This window comes from Lepidochelys kempii, chromosome 1 (genome assembly GCF_965140265.1).
Source record: "Lepidochelys kempii isolate rLepKem1 chromosome 1, rLepKem1.hap2, whole genome shotgun sequence".
Taxonomy (NCBI): Eukaryota; Metazoa; Chordata; order Testudines; family Cheloniidae; genus Lepidochelys; species Lepidochelys kempii.
In genome coordinates this window covers 165,376,143-165,401,097 of record NC_133256.1, presented here as the reverse complement: position 1 = coordinate 165,401,097, position 24,955 = coordinate 165,376,143, and the positions used below count along the sequence as shown (strand labels likewise).

General features: G+C 43.5%; 1 protein-coding gene across 10 annotated transcripts in view; it reads right to left on the bottom strand.

The window, feature by feature from the left end:
- The window catches only part of TIAM1 (TIAM Rac1 associated GEF 1), a 264,451-nt gene that overhangs the window by 177,267 nt on the left and 62,229 nt on the right, over positions 1 to 24,955 (bottom strand). For 8 of the 10 annotated variants that reach the window (XR_012161161.1, XM_073362431.1, XM_073362467.1 and 5 more), the window contains one exon: positions 21,277 to 21,465. The exons of the other annotated variants lie outside the window; for them this stretch is intronic. The gene's annotated coding sequence lies outside the window, so the exon portion shown is untranslated. The remainder of the gene's footprint in view (positions 1 to 21,276; positions 21,466 to 24,955) is intronic. 10 annotated transcript variants of the gene reach the window in all.

The following is a 24,955-nucleotide window of genomic DNA, read 5'->3' as shown; positions in this document are numbered from 1 at the left end:
AAGACATTAAGTCCCAGGGTTTGTTTCACTGAGCACAAGGAGCAGGTCTAGGCATTGTTATTGCAGGTCAGGTTTTCCTCACCCATGGTAGCAAGCTCCAGGCAGTCTGGAAAATGCAGAGTCAGGGCCAGACTCCTCGACAGGGAGAGCAAGATAATTCTTTGAACCTCCTCACACTTTAAACTGCAGTTTCAAATTCTAGACCGAGGGCCAGATCAAAAATCCATTTAAGTCAAAGGAGAATTTCAGTGGACGCAAGGGCTTTGAATCAGGCCCCATGTCATTTACAAGATCCAAAATCCTCTGAATTGGTCTGCACTGGTCATTATTTTCTACTAGCGGAGCTGTGTCCAAGAAACTGATAAATTCACTGTAAAGATGTTCAACTTTAGAAACTGAATGGGTCCTATCGTATGCTTTACGAGAAGGAAGAACTTGATGGGAGCTAGTGTTGGAGGGGAGGGGGTTTTTGTTTGGCAAAAGTTGAGTTTAATTAGGGTTGATAAGTATCAGCTGCCATTTTAAAATATAAATTATTATTATTAAAATTATTTCTTTAGATTTCATATTATATATATACAAAGGCATCTCTCTCTTACTCTGGGTGCCAAGGGCAGGGAAGGAGGCAAGCAGAGCTGGTAACAACATCTATAGTTCTCTAATACTTCCCAGTAGAAGGTGGTGTTTTCAGTTTATAATGTTGCCAGACTCATAGCATTCAATCTAAGGGGTATGAGACATGCATTTTGCCAGTGGGTTTCATAGATATCTGATAAACAGCAGAGGAAGGGCAAAACTCAAGAATCTTGGGTTCCATTCCAGGCACTGGAGGAAAGCGTGTTCCAGAAGGCACAGATCTTTCTGTGCTTCTCCTTCACAACCTAACCCAGTTCTGTCTCTTTTCCCCCAATCCACCCCCTGCCAAACAGTTCCACATGTTGACTGTGTGTTCTGTGAGGAAATAGATTCTTTTGTTTGTTTTAAACCTGCTGCCTATTAATTTCATTTGGTGACCCCCACTATGTGTGTTACGAGGAGTAAACAACACTTCCTTATTCACTTTCTCCACACCAGTCATGATTTACTCTATCATATCCCCCCCTTAGTCATCTCTTTTCCAAGTTGAAAAGTCCCAGTTTTATCAATCTCTCCTCATACAGAAGCTGTTCCATACCCCTAGTCATTTTTGTTGCTCTTTTCTGAACCTTTTCCAAGATGGGGTGACAAGATCTGCATGCAGTATTCAAGATGTGGGCGTACCATGGATTTATACAGAAGCAATATGATATTTTCTATCTTATCTATCCATCCCTTTGCTAATGATTCCCAATAGTCCGTTCGCTTTTTTGACTGCAGTTGCACACTGAGTGGATGTTTTCAAAGAACTATCCTCAGTGATGCCAAGATCTCTTTCACGAGTGATAACTGCTAATTTAGACCCCATCATTTTGTGTTTTCCAATGTGAATTACTCTGCATTTATCAACATGAGCAGTGGGTATAATAGGCCGTGGGAGGCTAAGCCTCCCCAAACAGGATGCAGTGCACCTCCCTTTGGAGGCGCACCAGCCCACCGCCTTTGGAACACCACTGCTGAAAAGGTGACCAAGCCGTGGCCCCACAAACACTCCACCTGAGGCCCTGCTCCTACTTGTCCTCTTCCCCATCGCCCTGCCTATGCTGCTTCTCTTCCCGCCCCGCTCCACCTTTTCCCCTGAGGCCCCGACCTCACTCCACCTCTTCCTGTCCCCGCTCCTCCTCTTCCTCAGAGGCCCCCCACCCACGCCTCTCCACCCCCTCCCCTGAGGGCCCACCCACTGGGAATGGAGAGGTGCGAGCAACGGGTAGGGGGCATAGGCGCCGACTCCGTGGATGCTGCAGGGCTGGAGCATCCACGGGGAAAAATTAGCGGGTGCTCCACACCCACCAGCAGCCAAGCTCCTCCCACCCCCACCCCACCTCTCCCAGCGCTTCCTGCCCACCACCTAACAGCTGTTTGGCAGCGCTTAGGACTTTCCAGGAGGGAGGGGGAGGAGCAGAGATGCAGTAGAGAGGCAGGGTATGGGCAGGGACTTGGGGGAAAGGGGTGGAACTGGGGCAGGGAGAGGGTGGTGCAGGGGTGGAGAAGGGCAGGTCGAGCACCCATGGGGCAGGGGGGCCCTTAGGGAAGGTGGCAGAGAGGCACAAGCAGCAGGCGGGGAGGGCCCTCTGGGCAGGGGGCCGAGCAGGAGCGGGACCTGGACCAGAGTCGGGGTGGAGTATGGGTGGGGCCTCAGGGAAAGAAGGCCAAGCAGGGCCCGGGATGGAGAAGGAGGCAGAGGCAGAGCCAGTGTATGGGCACCAGTGGCCCCCCAACACTTCTAGGCAGCTTCCAGTGCTTGTGCCCAGCCTCCCCAAATGCAGGAGTCACACACTGCCCATATTTATCAACACTGAATTTCCTCTGCCATCTTGGTGCCCAGTCACCTGGCTTCGTGAGACCCCTTTGCAACTCTTTACAATCTGCTTTGCACATAACTATCTTGAGTAGCTTTGTATCTGCAAATTTTGCCACCTCACTGTTTCTCTCTTTTTCCAGATCATGTATGAATATGTTGAATAGGACTGGTCCCCGTACAGAGCCCTGGGGGACACCACTATTTACTCTCTCCATTCTGAGAACTGACTACTTATTCCTACCCTTTGTTTCCTATTTTTTAACCAGGTTTCAGAGTAACAGCCGTGTTAGTCTATATTCGCAAAAAGGAGTACTTGTGGCACCTTAGAGACTAACCAATTTTATTTGAGCATAAGCTTTCGTGAGCTACAGCTCAAGCTCTCTCAGCTTACTTTGCTTAAGAGCTGTTGGTGAGGGACCTTGTCAAAGGTTTTTTGAAAATCTAAGTACACTATATCCAGTGGATCACCGTTATCCCATGCTAGTTGACCCCCCTCAAAGAATTCGAGTAGACTAGTGAGGCATGATTTCCTTTACAAAAAACATGTTCACTTTCCCCAACAAATCATATTCATCTATGTGTCTCATAATTCTGCTCTTTACTATAATTTCAACAAATTTGCCTGGTATTGAAGTTAGACTTACCAGCCTGTAATTACCAGGATCACAAGTTTCTGTGATGCCGATTATATCGATATCCTCATTTAATACGAGGCACTCAAGTTCAGCCATCTTAGTATTTAGAATTCTAGCATTTGTATGTACATACTTTTAAAAAAAACTATCACTTTTTAGCTGTCTGCCATTGTGTGATGTAAGTTCCTCCTCCTAAACATTGCCTAGACACCCTCAGGGAAGCATTAGGAGCACAGAGGAGACTCTCTTTCAGCCAGGCCCAGATTAAGCATGGGCTATCAGGGGGACGGCCCAGGGGACGCATTGCTACAGTGGCGGTTCTGGAGCAGGGGTTTCCCTTCTCCCCTTGCTACTCTGCAGCCGCTGCTGCTCGTGCCACCTCCCCCATTTGGAGCTGCCCCTGGCCAAGCTGCTCCAGGGAGCCTCATGCCAGCTGTGCAGAGCGGAGGGATGCCCATGCTGCATTCTCAGAGGGGTGTCTCTGGAGCAAGGGTGCCCCTCCTCCCACTACTGCTGCTGTCTGCAGCCACTGCTCCTGCCCCCACCCCTGGCCAAGCTGCTCCCAGAACCTCCTGCATCCTCTGCAGAAAGGAGGGTATCCCCAGTACCTCGGAAACTAGGGACAGGGGATGGGGACGGGGACAAGAGTTTGTGCTGCTGCTCCCTCACAGCCTCTGGGACAGAGCTGCTGAAGTCTGGACAGAACAAGTCTGAACAAATGAGTACTGTGCTTAAAATGACAGCACTCTGTCTCTCACACACACAGTCTCTCTCACGTTCTCCCAACACAGATTGCCTCACTCACACACACACACCTCTCTCAGATACACACGTAGTGCTATTAATGTGTGGTATTTCCTGTCAAAATGCACATGCTGAGCCAGGAGTGGCCAGAGGGCTGCAGGAGGGCCATGAGCTCTGGCAAGATGCAGTCACACCACCACGAGCCCCTGAAGCAGCACAGAAGTCAGGGTGGCAATACACCATATACCACACCACCCTTCCTTCTGTGCTACTGCTGGGGGTACCGTTGCCTTCAGAGGTGGGCACCCGGGAAACAGCTACCACTCTCCAGCTGCCCAGTCAGTGCTGAGCTCTGGCACCTCTTTCAATACAAATTAAGCAGCGGGGGTGCACCAAAATACAAGTTTGCCCAGGACCCCATTTTCACTAAGGCCGGCCCTGCTTGCAGCTCTCTGTTCCTGTCCCAAGCACCACAGTAGCCTGCAGCTGCCAGAAGCATGGAGCCTAGTAAAGTCCTGCTCAGCCCCCGCACCACGGATGGAGCGTGCTCAGTGCAGACCATAAGCTTTACGGAACTCAGCTACCAAAAACTAAAAAGAGTCTCTACTGATCACATGTGAACTAAAGATGCTTTTCTCCCCCCCAGAGGTTTACCAATCACATGACTGTAAGAATTTCTTTAACATGTGCAAACTATGTATTTTCCCCTACCTTGTTCTTGGAAAAGGCTAACTCATTGTAGCTGAAATCTTCCAAAAAAAGTTAAGCCTGAGGCAGAAACTCAGTATGAGAAATTTCAGTCCAAATAGTTGAAGTTTAGCAAAGTTATAAGCAAATGAAAACAGGGTCTTATCAGGGCCCTACCAAATTCCCATTCATGAAAAAACACATCAGACTGTGAAATGTGGTCTTGTGGGCACTTTTACCCTAAACTACACAGATTTCACAGGGAAGACCAGCTTCTCTCAAATTGGGGGTTCTGACCCAAAAGAAAGTTGCAGGGGGGATCACAAGGTTATTTTAGGGGGGCTGTGGTATTGCCACCCTTACTGTATGGCTGGAGAGCAGTAGCTGGGGGCCCAGCTCTGAGGGCAGCGCCCTGCCAGCAGCAGCACAGAAGTAAGGGTGACAATACCATACCCTGCCACCCTTACTTCTTCACTGCTTCCTTCAGAGCCTGGTGGCCAGAGAGCGGCAGCTGCTGACTGAGGGCCCAGCTCTGCAGGCAGCAGCGGTGCAGAAGTAAGGGTGGCAATACCATACCAGGCCATCCTTACTTCTGCGCTGCTGCTGGCGGTGGCTGTGCCTTCAGAGCTGGGCTCCCGGCCAGCAGCCACCGCTCTCCAGCTGCCCAGCTCTGAAGTCGGCTCTGCCACCAGCAGCAGCACAGAAGTAAGGGTAGCAATACCACAACATCCCCAACACACAGACACACACAGACACACCTTTGTGATGCCCCCACAACTCCTTTTTGGGTCAGGACCCCTACAATTACAACACTGTGAAATTTCAGATTTAAATAGCTAAAATCATGAGTTTACAATTTTGAAAATCCTATCACTGTGAAATTGACCAAATGGACTGTGAATTTGGTAGGGCCCTACTTATAATGGAAAGAGTCAGGTAACCTTGGGCACAGGCAACGCTAACAGCTCCCCTATAATGACCACATACTATTGGTCCACAGGACCCTTATTTTCTTCAGTGCACAGGATGAACTTGTGCAGGGGCTGGATTAGGGGTGTGTAGTGAATGAGGCTGTTGCTATGGGACCCCTGCCTCATTTGTTGAGGAAACTGAAAGGTGTGAAGATTAAATGTGAAGGAAACTGTATCTAGGTTGCGCGCGCACGCACGCACACGTACCCCATGTGACAAAGTCAGGCTGAACAGCTGTAAGAGTGGTGGAAAGCAGGTATATTAGCCCTAGAATGATAAAGACCCCTTTCCCTATAAACTGAAAATAGGTTAAACCTCAGGTCAACAAGGATACCCGAGTCCAAATAAGGGCTGCCTGTGACCTTTAAAAACTCCTTTGCGGAGGGGGGTGGGAGCAAGCTGCTGCAGGGTTAGTGGCAGCAGGAAGAAAGGTTTCTCCAGGGTGGCTAGGTGCTTTCCTCCCTACCAGGGAATCAACCTGACTGCCTGTTTAGGGGGAAGGACTGGTACCCCAGCCCTAACAACAAGGCAACACACACACTCCCCCAGAGAGGGGGTAGGAAAAGGTATCCCCTTTTTATTTTATTTTAACAAACACCATCCGGCATGCAGCTGACTTACTCCAGGCTCTCCAACCATCAGAGGGGGAAGAATGAAGCCTGGCGAGACAGAGGAGATGCCCTGCCACAAAGAATCCATAGTAATACACAAGACACACAGTAAAAATATTCAGGAAATCTAACAATTTTCCCCATGTCACTTAATCCAAATTCTAGCAAGTCAACAAAAAACTGTTTTGCTTGCCTGTATATTATCCATATGGAAATCATTAACACATTGCAACATTCAGATTATAAAGTTTTCATATTTACTCCAGTCAGGATTCCCCAAATCAGAGTTCTAGACTTCTTAAGGGCTCTTTTGTTATGCCTACAAAAGCCTTTTTTCTTTTCTCCCAGTACTCTGGAAGTCTAATGCAAAATCCAACAATCCTCTGACTACTATTTTTAAATCCCCAGTCTTTTTTTCTGATTTAAAAATGTCTGATATGATTGTACTATCATACTGTACTTATCCTTGAAAACTTGTAACTCCAAGTCAGCAATTCTGTTACATATGCTTCCAGCATTTGTATAGAACAGATTTAGCTCTCCATTGCCAGTGGATATTTCAGGCTGTACACAAGTCACATTCAAATGCTTCTCTTATCTCACCACAGATCTGGAAAGCAGGAGCTGGTCATGCAGTTTTTTTTTAAAATATCAATAACTTCTTCTGCAGTTCAGTTTCTTAATACCACACCACACCTCTCAAGTGTGGTGAAAAGGAAAACGGAAAATGCTATTTTCCTGAGTCTATCCCAGCATGCTACCACTAAATGACACTGTCAAAAGAGCAACTCACACAACTGATGGATCCACTCCATTCCCTCATGGGAAGAAGACAGCAAAATGTGTTGCCATTTTTGCTAACAACAGGCACTTGGATACTATGGTGATGGGGTCATAATAGCCTACACAGAAAAGAGCAAAGCACCAGTGTAAAAAAAAAAAAAGACTCCAAGAGATCCAAGCTTCCATTCAAGAAAGGGCTACAGAGAGACTGGACCAGGAGGAGAGGAGAACAGTACAGCGACAGAGTAAGGGAGAAAGTCAGTGACCAGTCATAACCACTCAAAGATGTGGGAGGTTGTGAGAACTGAGGGCATTCCCCCAACACTGCACTACTGGGAAGGGAGTTTATTCTATTTTGCTTTCCTTTCCAGAATCCTGCCTGCAGATTTCGTCTCTTCTGAAAAGCACCAGCTGTCCAATATTCTTTTCTTCCAAGATGGGATTCATAAACTCATTGCTTCTACCAGTAATTGTGCACACCACGTGTATGTCTCTATTTCTAGGCAAAATATCTGCATCCTCTTTAAAGTGCCCTGAGCACTTTCATGTTGTCCATTTTAAGTGTGCTGTTCCAGCAGCCATATCCCCCATTCTACATTTACATCTTCTGAATCACTCAGACTTCTAACCAGAACCTAAAACCTCTAACTCTGGTTGGACATAAACCCAATAAGTAGACCTTCTCCCTCTTACTGCTGTATCTCTGTAAAGTTACAGAATCACTGTCTCTTGCACCATCTCATTATTTCCCCCAGACTGTGGCTCCAACACACTGTTTTGAGGACTCATGCTGAAGTCATTCTTAAACCTAAAACCAGCCAAGTCTTGTCAACCTGCCCTATCCCTTTATCTCTATGAGAAAATCAACCTGTCCCTCTAAATCTGCTATTCCAGTGGTTCTCAAACTACAATTTAGGGCAGTGGTCTCCAACCTTTTTATGCCCAAGATCACTTTTTGAATCTAAGGGCAACCCAAGATCTACCCCGCCCCTTCCCCAAAGCTCTGCCCCGCTCACTCCATCCCCTACGCTCTCCCCCACCCTCACTCACTTTCACCAGGCTGGGGCAGGGGGTTGGCATTTGGAAGGGGGTAAGGGCTCTGGGCTGGGGCCAAGGGGTTTGCAGTGTGTGAGGGGGCTCTGGGCTGAGCCTGGGGCAGGGGTACAGGAGGAAGTGAGGGGTGCAAGCTCTAGGAGGAAGTTTGGGTGCAGGAGGGGGCTCTGGGCTGGGGCAGAGTGTTGGGGTGCAGGAGGGGGCTCAGGGTGCTGGCTCTAGGAAAGGAGTCCGGGCTTGGGGAGCAGGAGGGGGTTCAGGGTGCAGAAAGGGGTATGGTGCTGGCTCTAGGAGGGGGCTCAGGGATGAGGTGTGGCCTCCCAGTGGGCAGCACTTACCTCTGGCTGCTCCAGGCACAGCGAGGCTAAGGTAGGCTCCCCACCTACCCCGGCCCCACACCACTCTCAGAAGAGGCCAACACACCCCTGCAGCCCTGGGGGTAGGCAGGGAGTCTGCCTTAGCTGCAGCCACACTACACTGCCGGAGATTGCGATCAACTGGGATCAACCAGTTGGTCGCGGGTTGATGACCACTGATTTAGGGAATATTGGTGGTGCAGACAGACCTCTCTATGAGCACTGTATTATAATATTAATTTATTTGTTTTGCAGTAGTGATTACGAGCCCTAGTCAAGAGCCACCAAGCACTTCAAAATGGAAAAGAGGAGGACTGGAAGTTTAAGAGGGGTAGGATCCAAGATATATTTATATTTCTGTGTTGATTCTCTCTAAATTAAGAGATGTGAACTACTGTACTAGCCTATATCTAACATTGCACTGTATCCTTTACACAGTTAATAGCTAACAATAATGATGAACAAAGTAAAGACCATTAGAAGAGCACTCATTAAAAGACTTAATTTCTGATAATGAAAAACATTCCTTTCTGATGACTGATTAAAAAATAAAAAGAGCGAGCAAGCAATCTTGGGAATCCGCCTGAGCTGTAGCCTGCAGCTCGTTTTCCTTGTTCTCCTCTCAACAAGTGTAAAATTTGCTTGGAATAATTTTTATTTATTTGTCCAAATGTAGTAACAGATTACTCCTTGGGCTTATACAATACCCATGGAGTATAGCAAATCTTGTCATGTTAACATACTACCTAGCCACATAGTAAACCATTTCAATTAACCATGCTCTAGTTCTGCTAATACCAATATACTGCGAAGAAATGGCAATGTATGTTTAAGGATAATTCTAGCCTTTTCTTCTAAGCAGCATATTCTAACCACTCCCTTGTCGTCAGGTTAAGGATTGCTCTACCTGTTTTGCTCTTTTCCCCCTTCCTCCTGAATCCAAGTCTGACTCAAAGGTGTTCCTTTTGCAATCTCTAACTTCATCAGTTCCTGCCTCTCTCTCATCCTCGTCCTCTCTTTTGGCTCTTTTCCATCAGCCACCACACACATACTTTGTCCTCCTGTCTGGAAAAAAAAGTTTAAAAAAAAAAACAACTACTTGTTTCAGAGCAGCCATGTTAGTCTGTATCCGCCTCTCTAACCACTGTCCTATCCTCTTCCTCATCTCCAAAACCCTTGTGCACAATGTCCACACCCAATCCCTTCATTCAATCTACTCCAATTTCCTCCTGGTCTCACTTCAGGCTAGTTTCTGCCTTGTTTACTTCAACACGGCCTTGCCCAAAAGCATAATGATACCCTTGATAAGCCAAAGGGACAGTTCTCTATTTTTATCATTTTGATCTCTGCTGCCTTTATCACAGGACGCTAGACTTGATGGACCACTGGTCTGATCCAATATGGCAAGTCATATGTGCCTACAATCACTTTACTCCATCATTTCCAATCCTCCCCACATTGCCACAGCTGTGTTCTTCTGCCTCGCTGACCACTACTTTGGTGGCTCCTCTACCTATCAATCCCTCTATAGCATCTCTTTAGGCAAACGTGTCTACTCCCACCGCTTCAACTGACACACATGCCTCCAGGCAGAGGATTCCCAAATCCACCTTCTGATCCTCTGCCCTAGATTACATCTCCCACTATCCATCAGCCATCCCCTCCTAAATGTCCCACTACCACCGCCCAATTTCTCCCAAAAGAAGCTTCTCATCTTTCTTCCCAACCCTTCTCCAATTCCTTAGTTCCTAGTGATCTTATGTTCTAATATAGCATCTATAAGTATGGTACCTGAGCACTATACAATATTAAAGGAGCATAAAATCGAACAACAAGAAAAAAAAATAGCACTTCCCTCTCAATGTTCTTCCAGGGAAGACCAGCAGCACAGTGAATGGGGAGGGCTTTTGTTCATTTGCTGATAGTTATTAATTCTGGGGAAAGATTCAATGAAGATGTGTTTTATACCTTGATTTGACCACCATCAGGCTTAGGTACAGCCTCAGTTCTTACGCAGGGAGTTCCACAGCCAGGGTCCTGCCACTAGAAACACTCTGCTCCCAGTGCCTGACACCAGACCCTGGGTGTACCCAGCTGCTCCATCTCTGTGGAGCACAACTGTATTGGTGGAGGGGCAGGAGCATCATAGAGAATCAACTTTGTCCACAAGTTGATTTTTTGCCTTGATTCCTATTCATCCCTAGCCTCAGCCTCTCTTATTCTGCTGCTTTAATGAAAAACAGCACTGCTAGAGTAATCTTCCTCTCCAATTACCTTGTATTCCCCAAATCGTACCCCTCTCGCCCGTGCCCCACTAGTTCTTTGGGGCAAGGACTTTCATTTAGTATGTATTTGCACAATGTTTAGCACAATGGGGCTCAAAGCTGGCTGACTTCTAGGTGCTACCAAAACAGGTCAATATCAATCTCTTCCCTGACTTGTTAGGACATCAGATTGAGACTCCTCATCCTTATTGACAAAGCTACACATCAACACCATTGTGATAGGCATTTCCATAGATACCTAGAATTACTAAACTAAATGCAACTTTTTAAAGCATTGAAATAACTTATCTAGGAGTGTGGTGACTTCTCCATCAGTTGAAGTCTTTCAGCCAAAGATGGATTTCTTTCTAAAAGAAATGCTCTAGCAAGCTTCACCAAAAGTTATGGGCTTGATACAAGAATTATTGGGGAAGGATCCATGGCCTCTTTTATGCAGGAGGTCAAACTTGGTCATAATGGCCCCTCTTGGCCTTACAGTTCATGAATATAGTATCAGACAGACAGAATTAATCTCTGCTCCCATTTCCATCCTACTCCTCCCTATGCTGTTCCCAATTATCTCTCGTTATTGCTTCCTTTGCCTCCAGCTACTGGCCTTGGCTCCAAGCCTTCTGTCATGCTATTCCCTATATCTGTTACAGTCTCTCTCTTCCTGCCCATCACACCACCTTTCACTCCTCCCTCAAACCCACTACTTGCATGAATTTCTTTAGATCCTTCCTTTTTTAAATTGTTGTCCAGTGTTTGTCTCATCTATGGTAGACTGCTACTCAAGGCAGAGACTCTCTCAGAGTACGTGTATATCTATGGAGCTAGGTTAATGCTTCATCATTTTGTATTGCACACTGAAATAGTTAACACAAAGGAACTTCATATAATATTATTGCACTATACTACTGCCCCTATTTTATAATGATGTATTTTCAGTACTCACCATTATAAATACATTCATAAAGTTGGATACACAAATTAAAAACAAAAGAATTTTAAAAAATGGATGCAGCATGGTCAGTTGATCGGGCACTGGACTGGGAATCAGTAGATCTAAGTTCTACTCCCGGCTCTGCCACTAGTTGGCTGCATGACCTTTGGAAAGTCATTTCACCTGTGTCTCAGGTGCCCCTTAACAAAAGTCTTCCTTTGCAAAGTCTATGAGATCTACACATGAAAACCACTATGTAACAGGCAAGTGTTATACATCTTAGGGTTTTATACTGCCACTCATCAATATAGTATCTAAGCACCTTCTACATAATATCAATAGAGAAATCCCTAGTGGACTTCATGGAGTCTGATACTTCTACCTTTTTGAGGTCATAACTCAGCTTGGGGCAAGATTTTGGAGTTTGATTTTTTTGTTCTATTATACCCTTATTAAAAATGGGCTTTCACCCCTCCTCCCCCCACCACCAATTTAAACTGCATCTTCTAAAGAACTGCTAAAAAGAGAGCTATCACATGGTACTTGCTCACAGAAGGTGAAATTTCACTACTGCACAGAGCACCAGCACAAGGGCCAGGCACCTTTTAAGGGTGCATGTGCTTTGTTCTGGCCCTGTCCACATGGGTGATTTCATTAAAACCTATACAAAAAGGAGAAAAGGAGTACTTGGGGCACCTTAGAGACTCACCAATTTATTTGAGCATGAGCTTTCGTGAGCTACAGCTCACTTCATCGGATGCATACTGTGGAAACTGCAGAAGACATTATATACACAGAGACCATGAAACAATACCTCCTCCCACCCCACTCTCCTGCTGGTAATAGCTTATCTAAAGTGATCATCAGGTTGGGCCATTTCCAGCTCAAATCCAGGTTCTCACCCTCCGCCCCCTCCACACAAACTCACTCTCCTGCTGGTAATAGCTCATCCAAAGCGACCACTCTCCCTACAATGTGCATGATTGATAGAGCCAGAAGAGTTCCCAGAAGTCACCTACTACAGGACAGGCCTAACAAAGAAAATAACAGAATGCCACTAGCCGTCACCTTCAGCCCCCAACTAAAACCCCTCCAACGCATTAAGGATCTACAACCTATCCTGAAGGATGACCCAACACTCTCACAAATCTTAGGAGACAGGCCAGTCCTTGCCTACAGACAGCCCCCCAACCTGAAGCAAATACTCACCAACAACCACATACCACACAACAGAACCACTAACCCAGGAACCTATCCTTGCAACAAAGCCGTTGCCAACTGTGTCCACATATCTATTCAGGGGACACAATCAAAGGGCCTAATAACATCAGCCACACTATCAGAGGCTCGTTCACCTGCACATCCACCAATGTGATATATGCCATCATGTGCCAGCAATGCCCCTCTCCCATGTACATTGGTCAAACTGGACAATCTCTACGTAAAAGAATAAATGGACACAAATCAGATGTCAAGAATTATAACATTCATAAACCAGTCGGAGAACACTTCAATCTCTCTGGTCACGCAATCACAGACATGAAGGTCGCTATCTTACAACAAAAAATCTTCAAATCCAGACTCCAGCGAGAAACTGCTGAATTGGAATTCATTTGCAAATTGGATACTATTAATTTAGGCTTAAATAGAGACTGGGAGTGGCTAAGTCATTATACAAGGTAGCCTATTTCCCCTTGTTTTTTTCTACCCCCCCCCGATGTTCTGGTTAAACTTGGATTTATGCTGGAAATGGCCCACCTTCATTATCATGCACATTGTAAGGAGAGTGGTCAGTTTGGATGAGCTATTACCAGCAGGAGAGTGAGTTTGTGTGTGTGGTTTTTGGAGGGGGTGAGAAAACCTGGATTTGTGCTGGAAATGGCCCAACTTGATGAACACTTTAGATAAGCTATTACCAGCAGGAGAGTGGGGTGGGAGGAGGTATTGTTTCATGGTCTGTGTATATAATGTCTTCTGCAGTTTCCATAGTATGCATCCGATGAAGTGAGCTGTAGCTCACGAAAGCTCATGCTCAAATAAATTGGTTAGTCTCTAAGGTGCCACAAGTACTCCTTTTCTTTTTGCGAATACAGACTAACACGGCTGTTACTCTGAAACCTGACAAAAAGGAGAGTTATTCAGTTAGTTCCAGCATGGGAGAGATGATTTTTAACTTGATAATCCAGCTGTCAGTGGGATTCTGAAATGTCACTCCTACACCTGGCAGAACTAATTTGTTTGCATCTCATTTTAGGAAAAAAGTTAAAAAAGAGTATAAGAGTTCCTTTTCAAGTTGATGCAGAGTGCTCAAAGGAGACCGGTACATCCTCTTGCTCCTTTCTGACTTGTCCAGCCCAAAAGACCCAGATGAAGGAGAAAGATTTTTAAAATCAAAAGCTGAAGTTAAAATTTACTATTATTTCTCTTAGCTGTTTTTTAAAGCTGTATTCTTTTTTAAGTCTCTCTTTAAAGGACAAACTACCTACACAAGGAGATTTTTTTTTCAGAGTAAAGCATATTTTGGTGCAGAGTTTGGATACAAGTGCCTGACACTACATAATTTACACTTTAAAAAAAAACAAAAACAAAAAACACAACATGCAATGGCAAGAATATTGATTCTTAACCAGCCACTTTAGGCCCTGTTTCTGTAACCACTTATGTACGTGAATAACCCCATAAAATTACTCACATGCATAAATATTTCTATAATGTGGCCTTGTGTGCGTGTATGTTTGATTTTAAAACAAAACATTTCACAACTGGACTGACAAAAGAGAAGTAGTGAAGACATTAAAACTGTGGGAAACAATGGGGAAGTGAATTCGAGGGTCCTTTATTTTAAAAATGAGATTACCTAATGTTCTGATAACAAATACAAATTGTTTTTAAAATCCAATATTAAAATAGACCAGGTCCAAAAACTACAAAGCCTCCCAAACTCGGATGCGCCTCCACATCCTCCTATTCATTAAATCCTTCTCTCTCCTGCCACCCCTTACCTCAAGAGGGCCTGGAAGAATAGATAAGCCTTGCAATATGACCCAAAGATCACCAAATCTATGATTTAGCATACCAGGGAATAGTATGTATAAAGGCATTTCATTCCTGAGACAAGGACTCACTTGAGAATATCTTCCAATTAACCCTTTCCACAAGGACTAAGTATGCCTCCACTGGGAGTTCTGTGCTTGACCATTATGGGAGCAGGACTAGGTACTTAGTAATGAGCTCTTCTGAAGTATTTTAATACAGAGCCCAGATCCTGCAAACACTTGTGCATGCACTCAGCTTGATAAATCAACATACTGGATAAAAGAAAGTTGGATCAGGATAATTTTTCCTCCAAACACAAATTCATAGATCCCATGGCCAGAAGGGACCATTGTGTTCATCTAGTCTGACCTCTTGTGTAACACAGGCCATAGAACTTCCCCAAAATAATTCATAGGGCATATTTTTTAGAAAAGCATCCAATCTTGATTGACAAATGGTCACTGGTGTGACTGCTGCTGGAATACTGTGTCCAGTTCTGGGGTCCACAATTCAAAAAGGATGTTGATAAATTTGAGAGGGTTCAGAGAAAAGCCAGGAAAATGATTCAAGGATTAGAAAACATGCCTTTATAATGATAGACTCAAGTAGCTCAATCTATTTACAGTCAAGTACCTAAATGGGGAACAATATTTAATAATTTAACAGCTCTTCAGTCTAGCAGACAAAAGGTATAAACACGATCCAATTCAGACTGGAAATGAGATGTAAATTTTTAACAATGAGAGTAATTAACCATTGGAACAATTTACCAAGGGTTATGGTAGGTGGTTCTTTGGCAACTTTTAAATCAAGACTGGATGTTTTTCTAAAAGACATGCTCAAGGAATTATTTTGGAAAATAGAGCACAGTTTGAAAATTAACTTAGTTGCTTATATTAGTTCAAAAGCCAAGGAAGTGAATTTTGTAGTTCCACAGAAATCAATTTTTCTTTAGTATCAGTTACATGCCTGAGACATTCAGTTCAGCTTGGGGTTTTTTAAATTCTTTATTGTTCTCTAACATATTGTTCCACGTTTCCATAGGAGTTTGGATTCTCCCCCTACAACCCCCCCCTTTGAAACCAGCTAGAAAGGATATTCCATTATATACCTAACACAGAAGACAGTGAAACATACCATATTAAAAACTCTATATACTTAAATTATTTTACAAAGACTTGATAGGACTTTCATCACAAAATTCATGATACAATATTAGCCCTCTCAGTTACAATCAAGTATAGCAATCACATACCTATAAGGCTGAACTCATTCAAGAAAGAAGCTAAGTGCAAAAAAATATTACAGGATCAGTAGTTTCTTCATTTATTGACAGATGTATCCAAAACACTCATTTTGTATTTTGCTCATAATACCACAAGGATACCAAGTGTCAAGGGAAATGACCTCTGGTCATGAAGCCTCCTATTGTGTTGTCTAAGATGATTTCCTGTAGCTTTAGTTTAATGTGCTCTCTGTGGAAGGAAATGAGGGCAGAGTCTGCCCTGTCTTGCCATGTGTGTTATTTTACAGCTGTGCAAAGGGAGTGCAAAATAGCACCAAATCAGAATTCCTCTCACTTACAGTGGTAGCTTTTCACTCACTTCACACAGGCGTAAGTGATTGACACAAGTATGCAAGGCAGCAGCTTACAGCTCCAGAATCTTCTTCCATCTCCAATGGGCAGTCTACTCCAAATGTCCACATCAGACAGCCTCTCAGACTCATCATGTAATTGGTATAGAAGTAAGTCCACTCCTCCCCTCCCCAATCTCAACTCTTAGCTTTGCTGAACACTGATTCTATGAATTCACATCTTTGGTCTTTCACTATATTAGTCTACCAGCACTCTAATTTTTGCCTTATCAAGAATAAAAGTGAGCACTTTGAACCAAAAAAAAGTTGCTTTCTAATCAATTGTAACGAAAATAGACAATATCCTCTCATCAGGGAGATAAGCACAGTACATTTTTGTCTATCAGGTAGTGGATAAACATCCAAATTCCCTTCACCATAACCCTCATTTATTTTTATAAGATTTTGAAGTAATTACACACACACACACCTTCAAAAGACAAAATACAGGAACTGAACAATAAATCAGGGAGAAGAGAAATGGGTTTTTAAAAAAAATTTATCTAGTCCTGCTAGAAATATCCATGCAAATGAACATAGAATCATAGAATATCAGGGTTGGAAGGGACCTCAGGAGGTCATCTAGTCCAACCCCCTGCTCAAAAGCAGGACCAATCCCCAATTAAATCATCCCAGCCAGGGCTTTGTCAAGCCTGACTTTAAAAACTTCTAAGGAAGGAGATTCCACCACCTCCCTAAGCAATGCATTCCAGTGTTTCATCACCCTCCTAGTGAAAAAGTTTTTCCTAATATCCAACCTAAACCTCCCCCACTGCAACTTGAGACCATTACTCCTTGTCCTGTCCTCTTCTACCACTGAGAATAGTCTAGAACCATCCTCTCTGGAACCACCTCTCAGGTAGTTGAAAGCAGCTATCAAATCCCCCCTCATTCTTCTCTTCTGCAGACTAAACAATCCCAGTTCCCTCAGCCTCTCCTCATAAGTCATGTGTTCCAGACCCCTAATCATTTTTGTTGCCCTTCGCTGGACTCTTTCCAATTTATCCACATCCTTCTTGTAGTGTGGGGCCCAAAACTGGACACAGTACTCCAGATGAGGCCTCACCAATGTCTAATAGAGGGGGACGATCACATCACAGGAGAAAGCCAAATCAGTGTAGCAAAATAAAATACTGGTTTTGTTTTACTTCCATTTTGGTGATTAGTCCCCTCAAATGCTACTGAAATGAATGTATTACAAAAAAATTGAGTTGAAATATTCTTAATTGTGCATATTGCAAGACATGCTCCATTTCACAACTGCAATGCTTTGGGTTTTGTTGCTCCTTTTTGCTCCCACTTGCCTCCTGTTTGTATGGCACCCTTATAGAGCTGTAGCTCACGAAAGCTCATGCTCAAATAAATTGGTTAGTCTCTAAGGTGCCACAAGTACTCCTTTTCTTTTTACAGTGCTATGTGTAAGCAGTGGGAGGAACCACACCTCAGAGCATCCGATTCCTTCCTTAATTCTTCCTCAGTACTTGCTCTCTCAAGCAGATTATAACACATGTAGGGCTGGTCTACACAGGGAACTTACATCAGCATACCTATGTGTCTCAGGGGCATGAAAAATCCACCCCCCACAAGTGACATAACTAAGCCAACCTATACCACGGTGTAGACAGTGCTAGGCTGACAAAAATTCTTCCATCAACCCAGCTACCACCGCTCAGGGAGGTGGATTACTGTGCTGATGGGGGAACCCTTCCTGTCAGCATAGGTGGTATCTACACTGAAGTACTACAGCTGTAACTGCGCTGCTGTCGTGATTTAAGTGTAGACGTATCTGTAACCTCCTACTCCCTAAAATGTCTCTAGACAGTGCGCTGGGACTAGAGCCAAGATCCCATTATGTGACTGCTATTTGTCCCGCTCTGCCCCACTGTGGTAGGGAGAATAGCAGCTACACAGCATCTCTATCCTTTCTCACCCAAGATCTAGGCAGACTGCACAGGGGCATGGAAGTGAGAGTCTTAGTCCTCCTAAGATACCTGCACAGCCACATAGGCCAGGTTGCTGTCACTGAGTATGTTGCAGCATGTTTGTCCAGTCAGAAACTTTGTCTTCATATCTATCGGTAAAGTACCTAGGATACTGCTAGCCCTTCATTAACAATAGACACCCAGCACCACACAGAAGGTGCTCGGGAATGCACCCCTAAGCAGATACAGGGGTTAGCTGTTATTTATTTCTGACCATGCGTTCCCAGAGCGTGGATCTGCACACCACAACCTGACCACAGCTAGACCTTCACACTGGGTATGCAGTTATGGAACCAAAAGAAATTTAAAAAAAAAAAGTCCCAGTCATGCTTCCACATACACAATAAAACACATGCTTAGATGTAGGCAGTGAAATAGGATCTCAAAATTTACTGCTGGGGGAATTCTGCACCACTGCACAATGCAGAAATTAACAAAAATGCATGTTGTGCGCACAGAATTTCCTTTCTTCCTCCCACAGAAATGGGCTGCAGAGATGTTGTCCGCCACGAGGGGATGCTGTACCCGGCAGAGCCCAGCTCACAAATAGAACACAAGCCCAGGGAACTGGAGGGTTCCCAGCATGCCCTGAAGGAAGGAGGCGGTGGTGCATGGGAAACTCTGTGCAAGCCTAGGACCCAGCATCAGCCTCTTTCTCCCTCTGGATCCCTGGGCTCTGGAGGAGAGGGGGGTGTAAGTGTCTGGCCCCCGGGGAGAGGAGCAGAGAAACAGAAACTGGGTTGTCATAGGGGTTTCCTTAACTCTCTGCCCTGGGGGAATTTTTGTGAGTGTCCGTATTGTTACGGACATACTTGCTGGACAGGTATTTTGAAATAAGTTACCAAAGTAATTGAAACTGGCATGATTATATAGTGTTATTTTGACAAATGTGCAGAATTTTAAAATATTGCGCTCAGAATTTAATTTTTTGGTGCAGAATTCCCCAAAGAGTAAAACCTACAACGAGAAAAGATTGTGTTCTTACTAAATTACCCAGCAAAGTTTTGTAAGATGGTCCCCACTTTTAAACAATTTACAGGATTTCTGTACATGGCAGGAGGAATGGGGCAGCCAGCAAAAGAACCAAAGAAGCTAGTTGTATTCCCAAGTAGAAAAGTATTTGTAATATTCCTTGGAGATTGTAATCACAATGAATATCATTAGGACAATTAGTCACTTAAGTGTTATACAAATTCATTACCATCCTCTTTTACGCAGATGGCATATACTGTATATAGCAATGATACCATAGCAGAAATCAAAATTACAGACAGCTTTTGACTCTTTACAGAATTTTTTCCAAAACAACTTGTTCTCAATTCAGTAATAAATGTTATATTGTTTGGAACTAAAAGCAGATGATGTATACAGTCAAACTTCTGAAAACTGAACACATATGGCAGGATTGCCCTGGAGAATGAACTAACTAACTACTAGAATTTAACTATTTGACTTGATGCAAATTTTACATCTGCTTCTCATTTTTCTACCACATTTATAAAAGTGAATCAAAGTATGACATTTCATTATGTTATTAGTGGCTTCTCGTTTTCTACATTAACCAACAATCTACAACTTCTGATCCTGAAATACATACTTCTGTGATATATTTAATCGACATACAAAATTGTGTTTACTTATTTGGAGGTCACACCTCTGTTGAGGAGGAAGGGACAGATAGAGAATGTTACGTTACAGAAGAACATTTCTGGTCATGCAGGCAAAGCCAGGAATAAACAAATCTCATGCTTCAAGGTATGATATGATCACAAGTCAGAAAGGAAACCTTAAACCATGTAGAGTATTGCACATTTTTCCCCCTTCCTCTACATAACAAGTAGTGGTCATTGCTGAGTGCAGGATTTCAGCCTCAAAGGAGCAATGCTATGTATGATCCATAATGGAAAATTTTATATTTCTGTGTTTTAGATACACCAAGGAAAATTAAGGCACATATTTATTGTTCCCTTGTATCATCTGAAGACGACTCAGTGGTCAGTTTGAAATGAGTTAGTGGTCTCAGGGCTTGATACAAAGCCCACTGAAGTCAATGAAGAGATGCATATTGATTTCAGATGGCTTAGGATTAGGTTCTTGATGCAGTTCCTGCTAGGCAGCTCTCTAAATCAGGAAATCCACCCTCATAATTGGCACCAGCTGATGCTATTATCGACCATCTCAGTAAAGGGTACAGAAATTGAACTGTCCTCTTAGGCTAGGTCTACCATTGGAAACACATCATGTTACAAAACATGTTAGCCACGTGCTTTAACACAATGTTAAATAAAACTTGGTACCTACCACATCTCAGTAAGATTTTTTTAAACATAACTATTCTTGTCCACACTAAGGGCAAAATCATGTTTTAACATAATGATGCGTTTTCTCAGTGCAAACAAGTCCTTGCTGCAGGATAAAGTGTCTTACCAAAAAATAGAGTTATGGCATATAGACAAGATAGTGTGGGGAAGCTTGTATTGCGCATCCTGAATACATTCTGGAGATAAAGAAAACTTCATTTGTAGTGCTTTCATTGTCACATCTTTTAGGATAACTTTTTTAAAATGAAAATTATGGCATATTCTATTTTAATTAAATTGTTTACTGTTTCACTACAGGGCTGAAAACTACTCCTGTGGTAGGAAGTTATAAACAAACAAACTTATGATGCGATGCCAGCTAATTTAAAAGATGTTTGCTTAAATTCGTTAGTTGTATTGCAAGGAAAAACAATCCAAGGAAAAATACTGTAAAAGTATCTAAACTCCAAGGACGGAAAGGAATTGTTAAAGTGGAACAAAAGGACATAACTGAGATGAAATAAACACAGGAAAATTTAAGCTGAATATTAGGAGGAAAAAAACAGTGAAATCTATTAGACTGAAATAGCTTCCAAAGGGAAGCAATTAAAATCAACTGTAAAGGGAAATGCTGCAATGCCAAAGGATGAAATAGTGACTTAATAAAACTTTTGCATCTCTTATTTCTGCAGCTCTATGTAAAGAAAGGACTTGGGGGTTTCTTTAAATGGAGAGATGGGGAAGGGAGAATGGCCACACTCCCAAGATACCCTAAATATTCTCTATAAACCGAAGTCTGTTAATAGGCACAAAATGAACATAATGAAGACCATACATACCTATTCTGCACAAAAGGAAAGACCTTAATTGCTCATCCTGTATTGCAGCATAAAGTGTGCTGCTCCAGGAGATGCAGAGGGTCCAACAGCAACAATTATGTAGATATCAAATACAGCATGGCTTATCAAGGCAATACATGTCTCTCAAGATCAGGTGCTCATCAAGCAGATGACTCTTCAGACAGGAAGCTGTAAATGAAATCATACACATGGATACACAGAAGAAACATTTGGCTTCACAAGCATTTTTTTAATATGTAAGCATTGAAGGAATTTCTCTTATGGCTCAAACAACCATAAACTATTCACAGAATCAATTTTACTTACAGTTCAGTAAACCTTTTATTCAATTTGAAAGAAACTGTAGGCTTTAGCTTATCAGAGAGGCTGCAGTGTAACATCCTGGGGTTCAAAGATGCTCTGCCACATTTCAAGATTTTTGGCAATGATTTGGGCTATTAGAAATATCTGGTTGCTAGGGAAAACTCTTGTAATGACACACACTACCCACGAAGCAGAATTTGCTTTGCAAATTAGAAGGGGGGGAAATCAAGATGGGGAAGGATCATAATGGTATCTATCATAAGGATAATTACGTAAGATGTGCATTTTTAATATATAAAGAAAACTGCTAGTTTCACAAAAAGAAACACAGAAATATTACATAATACAGAAAATTACTTAGGACTTGACTCAAAAGCCAGATGAGCCTTTATGAAAAGTACATAGGCGTGTTTTAACTCAGTGTGCCTACATCGAGGTACTTATCCAGGCCTAATCCCCATGGAATTAGAATGCCTCACAAATATTAATGCACATATCCACACACCATTCCCCCATGCTAGTATCCCCATCTAACAGAAGAGGGTAACAGATACAGAGGCATTAAGTGACTTGCCCAAAGTCACATAGGAAGTTCGTTGCAGAGCTAGGAAGTGATACCAGATGTCCGAAATCCTAGTCCAATCCCCTAACCACAAGAGCATATCCCTTGCTTGTAGTCCCCTAGGAGCTCCATATAAGGCACCCTTTTGGCATCTGGGGAATTACTATGCCATAATTAACATCTTAAAGTATCAATTTACACACACACTCACTCTCCAGATATGTAAATGGGTATTTCATAGAGAAATCACAATTTTCTTTACATTTTTCCCCCAAATACTGCACTTTCATCTAAAATTTGCTTTTTGAGAGCGTTAATAGGACAAAGATGGGGAAGAAAGTAACTTCTGATGTGGTTTTGTCCTACTTCACTAAAAAAGTCTATTGATGCTATTAATACTTAAAAAAAATTCACCAGCTTCAGCCAAAGTGAAGGGTACAGTAGTACTATACGTCTCAGTCATTTCTTCTGGTCAGCATTGTATCTAAGAAAAAGGGGATAGTAAGAAAGCATGCATATCAAATTTAGTAAACTGTCAAGCTATTCTTTGTAGGCTGAATGCTTTGCATGGCATAAGAAAGATGCTGTAATTAAAAGAATAGCTCCCTTATGACTGAGAACTGAGAAAGTTTAATTATGCTTTCAACTATTGGGAATGAGAGACTCTGATGACAGAGATACTTCTCCATAGTCACATGAATTACACCTAGTAAGATTTAATGAAACTTAAGCAGATTCATTGCTAATAAATAAATGTCACTAAAATAAGTGTTCATAAAAACTAACTTTATATAGTCTTTTATTTTACTTATGAAATTAAAATTTTCAATCCATGAGAGAATCAAATGTTGCAGAAATCACGAACAGGGTGAAATGCATTAAATGAACAAATTTAACAATTACTGACATCAACTGGCTCCACTCCTGGCAATCCCACCAGAGGCCATGGAGACTGAATTACCCCTTTCACAGTTGAGGGTGATTAACACTGGTCAGACTGGAAGCCCACATTGGAAACATGAAACAGTTGGGAGCCCTCTTGCAAAGTAATCGCTCTCAACTGTTTTAGTCTCTTTCCCCGGCCCAATGACTACCCGTTGTCATTCACAGCATTTATTTTGACATTACCAAAACATTGATTAGTTTCAACTCAAGATTTTCCTCAGCTTTCCAATTCACTGAAAAATTCCTTCCCCCCTCCAAAAAAAATTAACCAAACCAAAAAATCCATTATTCACGTAACTCTACTTAGCCCTGGTCTACACTGGGGGGGGGAGGGGGGGTGGCGGGGTGGCCTTACGTGAATAACGTAGCTGAAGTCGATGTACTTAGATCGACTTACCATGGTGTCTTCGCCGCGGTGAGTCAACTGCGGCCGCACCCCCATCGACTCTGCCTGCTCCTCTCGCAGCGCTAGAGTACAGGAGTTGACGGGAGAGTGCTCGGGGGTTGATTTATCGCGTCTAGATTAGATGCGATAAATCAATCCCCGCTGGATCGATCACTGCCCACCAATCTGGCAGGTAGTGAAGACATACCCTTAGGGGCAGCTTTCAGTGAGACTTAGGCACTTAGGAGCCCACACAGTATTTGCCGGATGGCAGTTTTAACTTGTTCTTTTAAATCAATTTGTTCTATTCAAATTTGAAGTGATCTATCAAATTTAAAAGAAAAAAAAGACCAGCTTGCTCTTATGACACTATTGATTTGTTTTAGGCTGTAGCCCATTCTAGCGCAGCATTTTTCAAAGTTTGGGTCGCGGCATGTAAGACACTGGGTTGCTCTGGACAGCACTGCTGACCAGGACGTTAAAAGTCCCATCGGTGGTGCTGCCCAGCTAAGGCAGGCTAGTGCCTGTTTCGACACCAAACCACCTCGGAAGCAGCGAGCAACAGGTGGGCCACGGGGCTCCATGTGCTTCCCCTGCCCCAAGCACTGGCTCTGCACTCCCACTGGACAGGAACCTGCACCCCAAACTCATCCCTGGCTCCACCCCAGAGCCTGCACCCCCTCCTGTACCACAACCCCCTGCCCCAGCCCAGAGCCCCCTCCCACATCTGGAACCCCTCATTCCTGGCCCCGCCCCATAGCCCTCACCCCCAACCTCTCCCCTAGCCTTGAGCCCCTCCCACACCCCAAACCTCTCATCCCCAGCTCCACTGGGTCACAGGCATCAATTTTCTTCAACTGCGTCCCCAGAAAGTTTGAAAACTACTGGTCTAGCAGATAAAGGGACTGGGAGTCAAGAGACAGCTGGGAATGGAACCCATATCACTGACCTGCCCAACATCACATAGCAGGTCACCTCACCAAGCCTCTGTCTCCCTTCCCACCCTTTGTCGGTCTTGTGTACCGAGATTGCAAGCTGTCTGAGGAAGGGACAATCTGTCATTCTGTGTATGTAGAGCACCTACACTACAATGGTATCTCAATTTCAATTGGGTCCTCTAAGTGTTACTGTAATATAAATAATCAATAGCTTGCTCCCTTTTCTCCAACATTCCTTGATGCAGACTAGGGGTTGATAAATGTTAAAGGAGGGCAAAGTTTCTTTTTTGTTATTTTAATACTTGACTATGTGAAAAGTTAAACCTTTATCAGTGTTGATAAATGCAAAGTAATGCACATTGGCAAACATAATCCCAACTATACATATAAAATGATGGGGTCTAAATTAGCTGTTACCACTCAAGACAGATCTTGGAGTCATTGGGGATAGTTCTCTGAAAACATCCACTCCATGTGCAGCGGCAGTCAAAAAAGCAAACAGAATGTTGGGAATCATTAAGGGAT